The sequence below is a fragment of the Mesoplodon densirostris genome, chromosome 2 (assembly GCF_025265405.1).
Source record: "Mesoplodon densirostris isolate mMesDen1 chromosome 2, mMesDen1 primary haplotype, whole genome shotgun sequence".
Taxonomy (NCBI): Eukaryota; Metazoa; Chordata; class Mammalia; order Artiodactyla; family Ziphiidae; genus Mesoplodon; species Mesoplodon densirostris.
The window spans coordinates 38,203,880-38,210,051 of NC_082662.1; the positions used below are offsets into that span (position 1 = coordinate 38,203,880).

Consider the following 6,172-nt stretch of genomic DNA (forward strand, 5'->3'; position numbering starts at 1 on the left):
AGATTCTCCTGGATTATCTAGGTGGGCCCCAGGTAATTACGAGGGTCTTTTTACGGCAGGAGGATCCAGAGTTAGGAGATGACACGACAGAAGCAAGAGATTTGGAGCGCAAGGAAGGGGTCACAGGCCAAGGAATGAAGCCAGCTTTCTAAAGGCAAGGGAACAGATTCTCCCTGGAAGCCTCTAGAAAGAATGCAGCCCTGTCAACACCTTAATTCTTCACTCCTGGCCTCCAGAAGTTGTTTTAAGTCACTAAGCGTGTGATAATTTGTTACAGCAGCAAGAAAACAAATACAATTATTAACTGAATAGCGTCACGTGAAATAGAGTACATACTAAAATTTCCACAAGGGTACCAAAAGTGTACCTTCTCCTTTCTTCCTGCCTTCCTTTTCTTGGTGTGTTCTGGGGTGTTTGTTCAGGATCCAGTTAAGGTTTGTATATTGCATTTGATTGTCATGCAGTATAAGCTTTTTTTTGTCTGTCTAACTTATGTATTGTACATATTTTGGGCTGTGTTGGCTCTTCGTTGCTGCGCGCGGGCTTTCTCTAGTTGCGTGGAGCGGGGGCTGCTCTTCGTTGCGCTGTGCGGGCTTCTCACTGCGGTGGCTTCTCTTGTTGCCGAGCACGGGCTCTAGGCACGTGGGCTTCAGTGCTTGTGTCACTCGGGCTCAGAGGTTGTGGCACGCAGGCTCTAGAATACAGGCGCAGTAGTTGCGGTACCCGGGCTTAGTTGCTCCATGGCATGGGGGAGATTCCGGGACCAGCGCTTGAACCCGTGTCCCCTGCCATGGCAGGCGGACTCTTAACCCCTGCACCACCAGGAAAGCCCTAAGCTTACTTCTAAAGTTAAAATTTATAGCAATTACTTGCTGTCTTGATCCACATTAGAAACTGGAAACTTCAGATGATCTTGAGCATGTTTCCTCTTCTTTTTTTCTGGGGGGGGGGGGGGGCGCACCGCACGGCCTGCTGGGTTTCATTTCCCCAACCAGGGATAGAACCCGCGCCCTCTCCAGTGGAAGCGTGGAGCCCTAACTCCTAGAGCGCCAGAGAATTCCTAGGATTTCTTATTTTTAACAGTTCTAGTTTTAAGGCTAAACTACCTCATCAGAAAGTATGTATATAAATACATATCATACGGAAATCAACCAACCATACTTCAATTTTTTGGAAGTGTTTTAAAAAGCCACGTTACACAAGTGCGGCAGTTAGAACCACAGTCCCAGAGGGGAGGGCCGCGCCCGAGGTGCTCACGTACTGCCTTGAAAAACCTTTGCAAACAGAGATGCCCAAGCCTGAACTTGAATTCAAGACCCGAACCAAAGCCAGGTTAAGCGATTAGTCTACAGCTAGCAACCGTCTATTGGACGACTGACTGCTCTGTGCCAGGCCCCGTGCCAGGCACAAGAAGCAGTTCAAGTTTAATGCCTCGTGGTCTCCAACGTGGAAACATAAAAACTCGAAGCCCTAGGAACAAAGTGTGTTCTCCAGCTCTGTGAGTATTTGAATTCCTTATAACTGGGCTGCGGGGTGGCGGGGGGGAGCGCTCGCGTTAAGGAAGCGGGGGGTGGGGGGCGATTCTCTCACGCCTGCTTCTTTTCTTCCCCGTCCCACTGCCGGGTGCCGCCTTCCTCAAACCAGGACCAATACCACACAACTGTGCGAACACCAGCTGCACCGTCCACAACAGGCTCGCTTCCTGCAGACAACCTCACAGGAACATGACACAACACCTTGCTCCCCCCGGCAAGTCCAGCTGCCTACGAATGACAGCCACAAAATCGCAAGCACGGATCACCCCTATATTACACCGAGCTCGCTTTGACTCTGCTGGGAATGCAGGCGCTTGGTCGGCTTCCGAAACCACAGGGACGTGACGCTTCTCAACACGAGAATACCAACAAACCAACCATCAAGGTGAAAACACGACACAGCGAAAAGAATCCCGGGAGAAACACAAACCCGAACACACCACCACAAAAACGGCCTACAACAAAGTCGAAACAGCATCACTCTTTCCACCACGTGGAATGCTAGCAGCAGACACACACCGAAGCACAAAACATTCTTCTTTTTGCACAAACTTATTAGCCTTGCGAAGACAAGGCCTCCAAAAATTGAGCCACTCTTGAGTTATTTCTCTCCACGAAAATCTTCAGTAAAAGGCGAAAGATTTACGCGTGTTGAAGAGAAACCCCTCCAACGGTGTCATAACCTCTCACACAGTCCTCGGCTAACTGGAAGTCCCAAGGAACCAACGGTAACTATTTATCCCCACAAAACGAGGGAGTCCTGCCATTATTTCAGAAAATTCTCTGAAAATATCCTGATTTCGAGCGGGAGCGGGAGTCAAAAGAAATAGAAGAATCTAGCTTTTGAAGGGAGACAAGATCCCGAGTGCAATGCACTGTGGGTATGTAAATGAAGCAGGGTCACGAACCCCGCGCTTTGGCAAACGCCTTCCTTTATTAGTTTTCCTGCTCGGTCTAGAGCCACCACCAGGGGGCGGAGCAGAAGACAGATAGGAATATAGTCGCCGAGCCCAACCAGAAAGTCTGTTTTATTTTGTTTTTCTTTTTTTTAAGGGACGACATATATTCCTTTTCCAAATGTTACAGTAACACCAGGAGGAAGAAAATGGTCTTAGCAGTTAGAAAAAAAAAAAAGTGCAAATCTGGGGTTTCGCCGTAAAAAGTTATTTACAACAGGGCTTCCCTGGTGGCGCCGAAGTTGGGAGTCCGCCTGCCGATGCAGGGGACACGGGTTCGTGCCCCGGTCCGGGAAGATCCCACATGCCGCGGAGCGGCTGGGCCCGTGAGCCATGGCCGCTGAGGCTGTGCGTCCGGAGCCTGTGCTCCGCAACGGGAGAGGCCACAGCAGTGAGAGGCCCGGGTACCGCAAAAAAAAAAAAAAAAGTTATTTACAACAATGTGGGGGGAGGGAAGACAAGAAGTTTCTTCACATTACAGACCTCCCCCCAACCCCAAAGCTTAATATTTGCTTACAAGTCAAAAAAGAGACACAGTTGGTTCACAAGCTGGAGGTTGGAACTTGAGTAACACACTTAGAAAAACCTAGACAAGGGCAGCGTCCTCCCCAGCCCAGGTGCCACTGTAGGCACAGCACAAGAGACTACAGACAGCAGGGGAAGGTGGACACTCAGGGTTTGGGAGTGTAGGCACCCCCGCCTCTGGCTCAGGGATTGGGGGAGTAAACATAACCTACTTGGAGAAGAATCGGGGAAGACAACCAGCAAACTGCCTTCTACGCGGCTGGGGACAGGGAAGGAGGTAGGGCCAGGGGCAGGAGAATTTCACATCACTAACCTAACTTGGGAAACCGCAAGGGACCATCTTCAACTGGCCTTAAGAGCAAGAGCAGATGGATGATGGTGTTGCCGAAATATCAGCTTCCCTGTGCACCACTGCCGAACAGAAATACGGAGACAGAGATTTTGGAGGAAGAGAGAGATGGCTTTATTTTTCTGCCAGGCAGAAGGGAAGACACAGCAGGCTAGCGCCTGAAGAACTGTGCGCCCATCTCCTTCGGGAATCGGAAAAGATTTTATATGTGGGGCTCGCAGCCTGGCATATATGATAAGGATCAAAATAGTGAAGGTCTTGCGTTCGTCTTCTTCCTGCATTATTTCTAAACCGTGACTGCTGGCATCAGGCAGCCCGGTAACTGGGTCGGTTTGTCTCGGGGCTGTTGGCCTGCTGCGCCCATTTTTCTGAAATGCAAATGCTACAGGGGGTGATTTGCTACAAGGCAGTGCAGGATGTAATTCACATAGTGTTAAAGAGTCATAGGTTTGGGATGTCCCTGGTGGCACAGTGGTTAAGAATCCACCTGCCAATGCAGGGGACACGGGTTCGAGCCCTGGCCCGGGAAGTTCCCACATGCCAAGGAGCAACTCAGCCCGTGTGCCACAACTCCTGAGCCCGAGTACCACAACTCCTGAAGCCCGCGTGCCTAGAGCCCGTGCTCTGCAACAAAAGAAGCCACCCAATGAGAAGCGCGCGCACTTCAACGAAGAGTAGCCCCCGCTCGCCGCAACGAGAGAAAAGCCCGCGCGCAGCAACAAAGACCCAACGCAGCCAAAAATAAAAGGAAATACATAAATTTATTTATTTATTTTAAAGTGATTCAGTGGGGGATTCCCTGGCGGTCCAGCAGTTAGGACTCGGTGCTTTCACTGCCGCGGCCCAGGTTCGATCCCTGGTCGGGGAGCTAAGATCCCACAAGCCGAGTGGCACGGCCAAAAAAACAAAAGTGATTCAGTGAATAAATCTTCATTTTTACCAAGGATCCCCATACATAATCAAGGAGCAGATACATAATCAGTGAAGGCTCAAGCATTTAGTGCCAAGTGAAGACGCAGAACCAGGTAGCTGTCTCCTGGAGAGCTTGGTCCCATGTGGGCAGAGAATGCCATTGGTGCTCAGGGAAATTTCATTAAAATATCCTCATCCATTCATTTTTACCCTGAATGTTCACCTAGCCACTTCTTGCTGCAGGAAAAGCTATCTGAGGCACAGGCTGGCATTTTTTCCAGGGCATCCTGGCACTAAGGTGCCACCAGCTTGTGCCTGGGAAGAGCCCAGCTACTACTGAGAGCTGTGCTGCAGCTGACCAGGCCCCTATAGTCAGATATGAGGAGGAGCCAACCACTCAGACCCCAAAACCAAGCAGCACGAATTCAAGAAAAAGGAAGAATTCAAAAAAAAGAAACAATAAAAGAACAAGGGAGAAAGACTTGGGGATTGCAGGCACCAGGCTATAGCTGCCAAGTGGCCAGAGGCATCCCAGGCTGCATTTTTATCCAGGTGGGAGAGCGTTTGGGTGAAGACGGGGAGGCTCAGTGTCCTGGTCCCTTTCCCTCCACAGGGTTGCTGGCTCTGTGATGCCAGATTAGAACCATATCTGAGCAATAAGAGGTTGGGGTAGGGTGTAGTTGGGATTATGAGGGCTACCCCAGGAGACCTGGATGAAAGAGAAAGTGCCGAAGCAGTGGCCAGCTGTTTCTGAATCAGGTTGGCCCACAGAGGAAAGGGGCTGTCCCAGAGGCCTGCCCCCAGAGTACCAACCACTGGAAGAGGTGGCACCACACATCCTTGAGGATCTTCCTCATGGGAGAGTAACTCTTTGATTCTGTGATTGGGAAGAACAGGCTGAGACCAACCGGGGTTCATTCCAGGAATGCAAGGCTGGTTCAACATCCCAAAGTCAACCAATTTTATCTACCAAATTAGCAGAGTAAAGAAGGAAAATCACATTATTGTGTATCAATCATTGCAGAAAATGCATGTGACAAAATTCAAAACTCATTCGTACTTTAAAAATCTCAGAAAAACAGTACTAGAGAAGAGCTTCCCTGGGAATTCCCTGGCGCTTCAGTGGCTAGGACTCCACGCTTTCACTGCCAAGGGCCCGGGTTCAATTCCTGGTTGGGGAACTATGATCCCACAAGCCATGTGGCACGCCAGGGGCACGGGGGGTGGGGTGGGGGGGTGGGGGGGAAGAAGGAGAAAAAGAAAGGCTGAGAGAAGAACTTCCCCAGCTTGATGAAAAGCATCTACAGAAAAAAACATCTACAGCTAACATTATACTTAATAACGAAAGACTGAATGCTTTCCCCCTAAATTCAGGAACAGAGCCACTGTGTCTGCCACAGGATTACTTCTAGCAAAAGAAAAACAGTCCTAGGAGACAATTCTCTACAGGTCTTTCACGTTTCTGCATAACTTGTAAATGAAATACTTACTGTTCTTTCTTCCAGACTATCTTTTCAAGGATGTTTGTTTAGCAAGCAGCTTTGGAAAATAAAGATAGTTTCTGGACTTCCCTGGTGGCGCAGTGGTTAAGAATCTGACTGCCAAAGCAGGGGACACAGGTTTGATCCCTGGTCCGGGAAGATCCCACATGACACGGAGCAATTAAGCCTGTGTGCCACAACTGCTGAGCCTGCGCTGTAAAGCCTGCGAGCCACAACTACTGAGCCTGCGTGTCACCACTACTGAAGCCCGCACGCCTAGAGCCCGTGCTCCGCAACAAGAGAAGCCACCACGATGAGAAGCCCGTGCACCGCAACGAAGAGTAGCCCCCGCTCACCGCAACTAGAGAAAGCCCGCGTGCAGCAACGAAGACCCCATGCAGCCATAAATTAATT

General features: G+C 50.0%; 1 pseudogene; it reads right to left on the bottom strand.

The window, feature by feature from the left end:
* Positions 1–2,092: 2,092 nt before the first annotated feature.
* Positions 2,093–2,202, bottom strand: LOC132484850 (U5 spliceosomal RNA; annotated as a pseudogene).
* Positions 2,203–6,172: the final 3,970 nt, after the last annotated feature.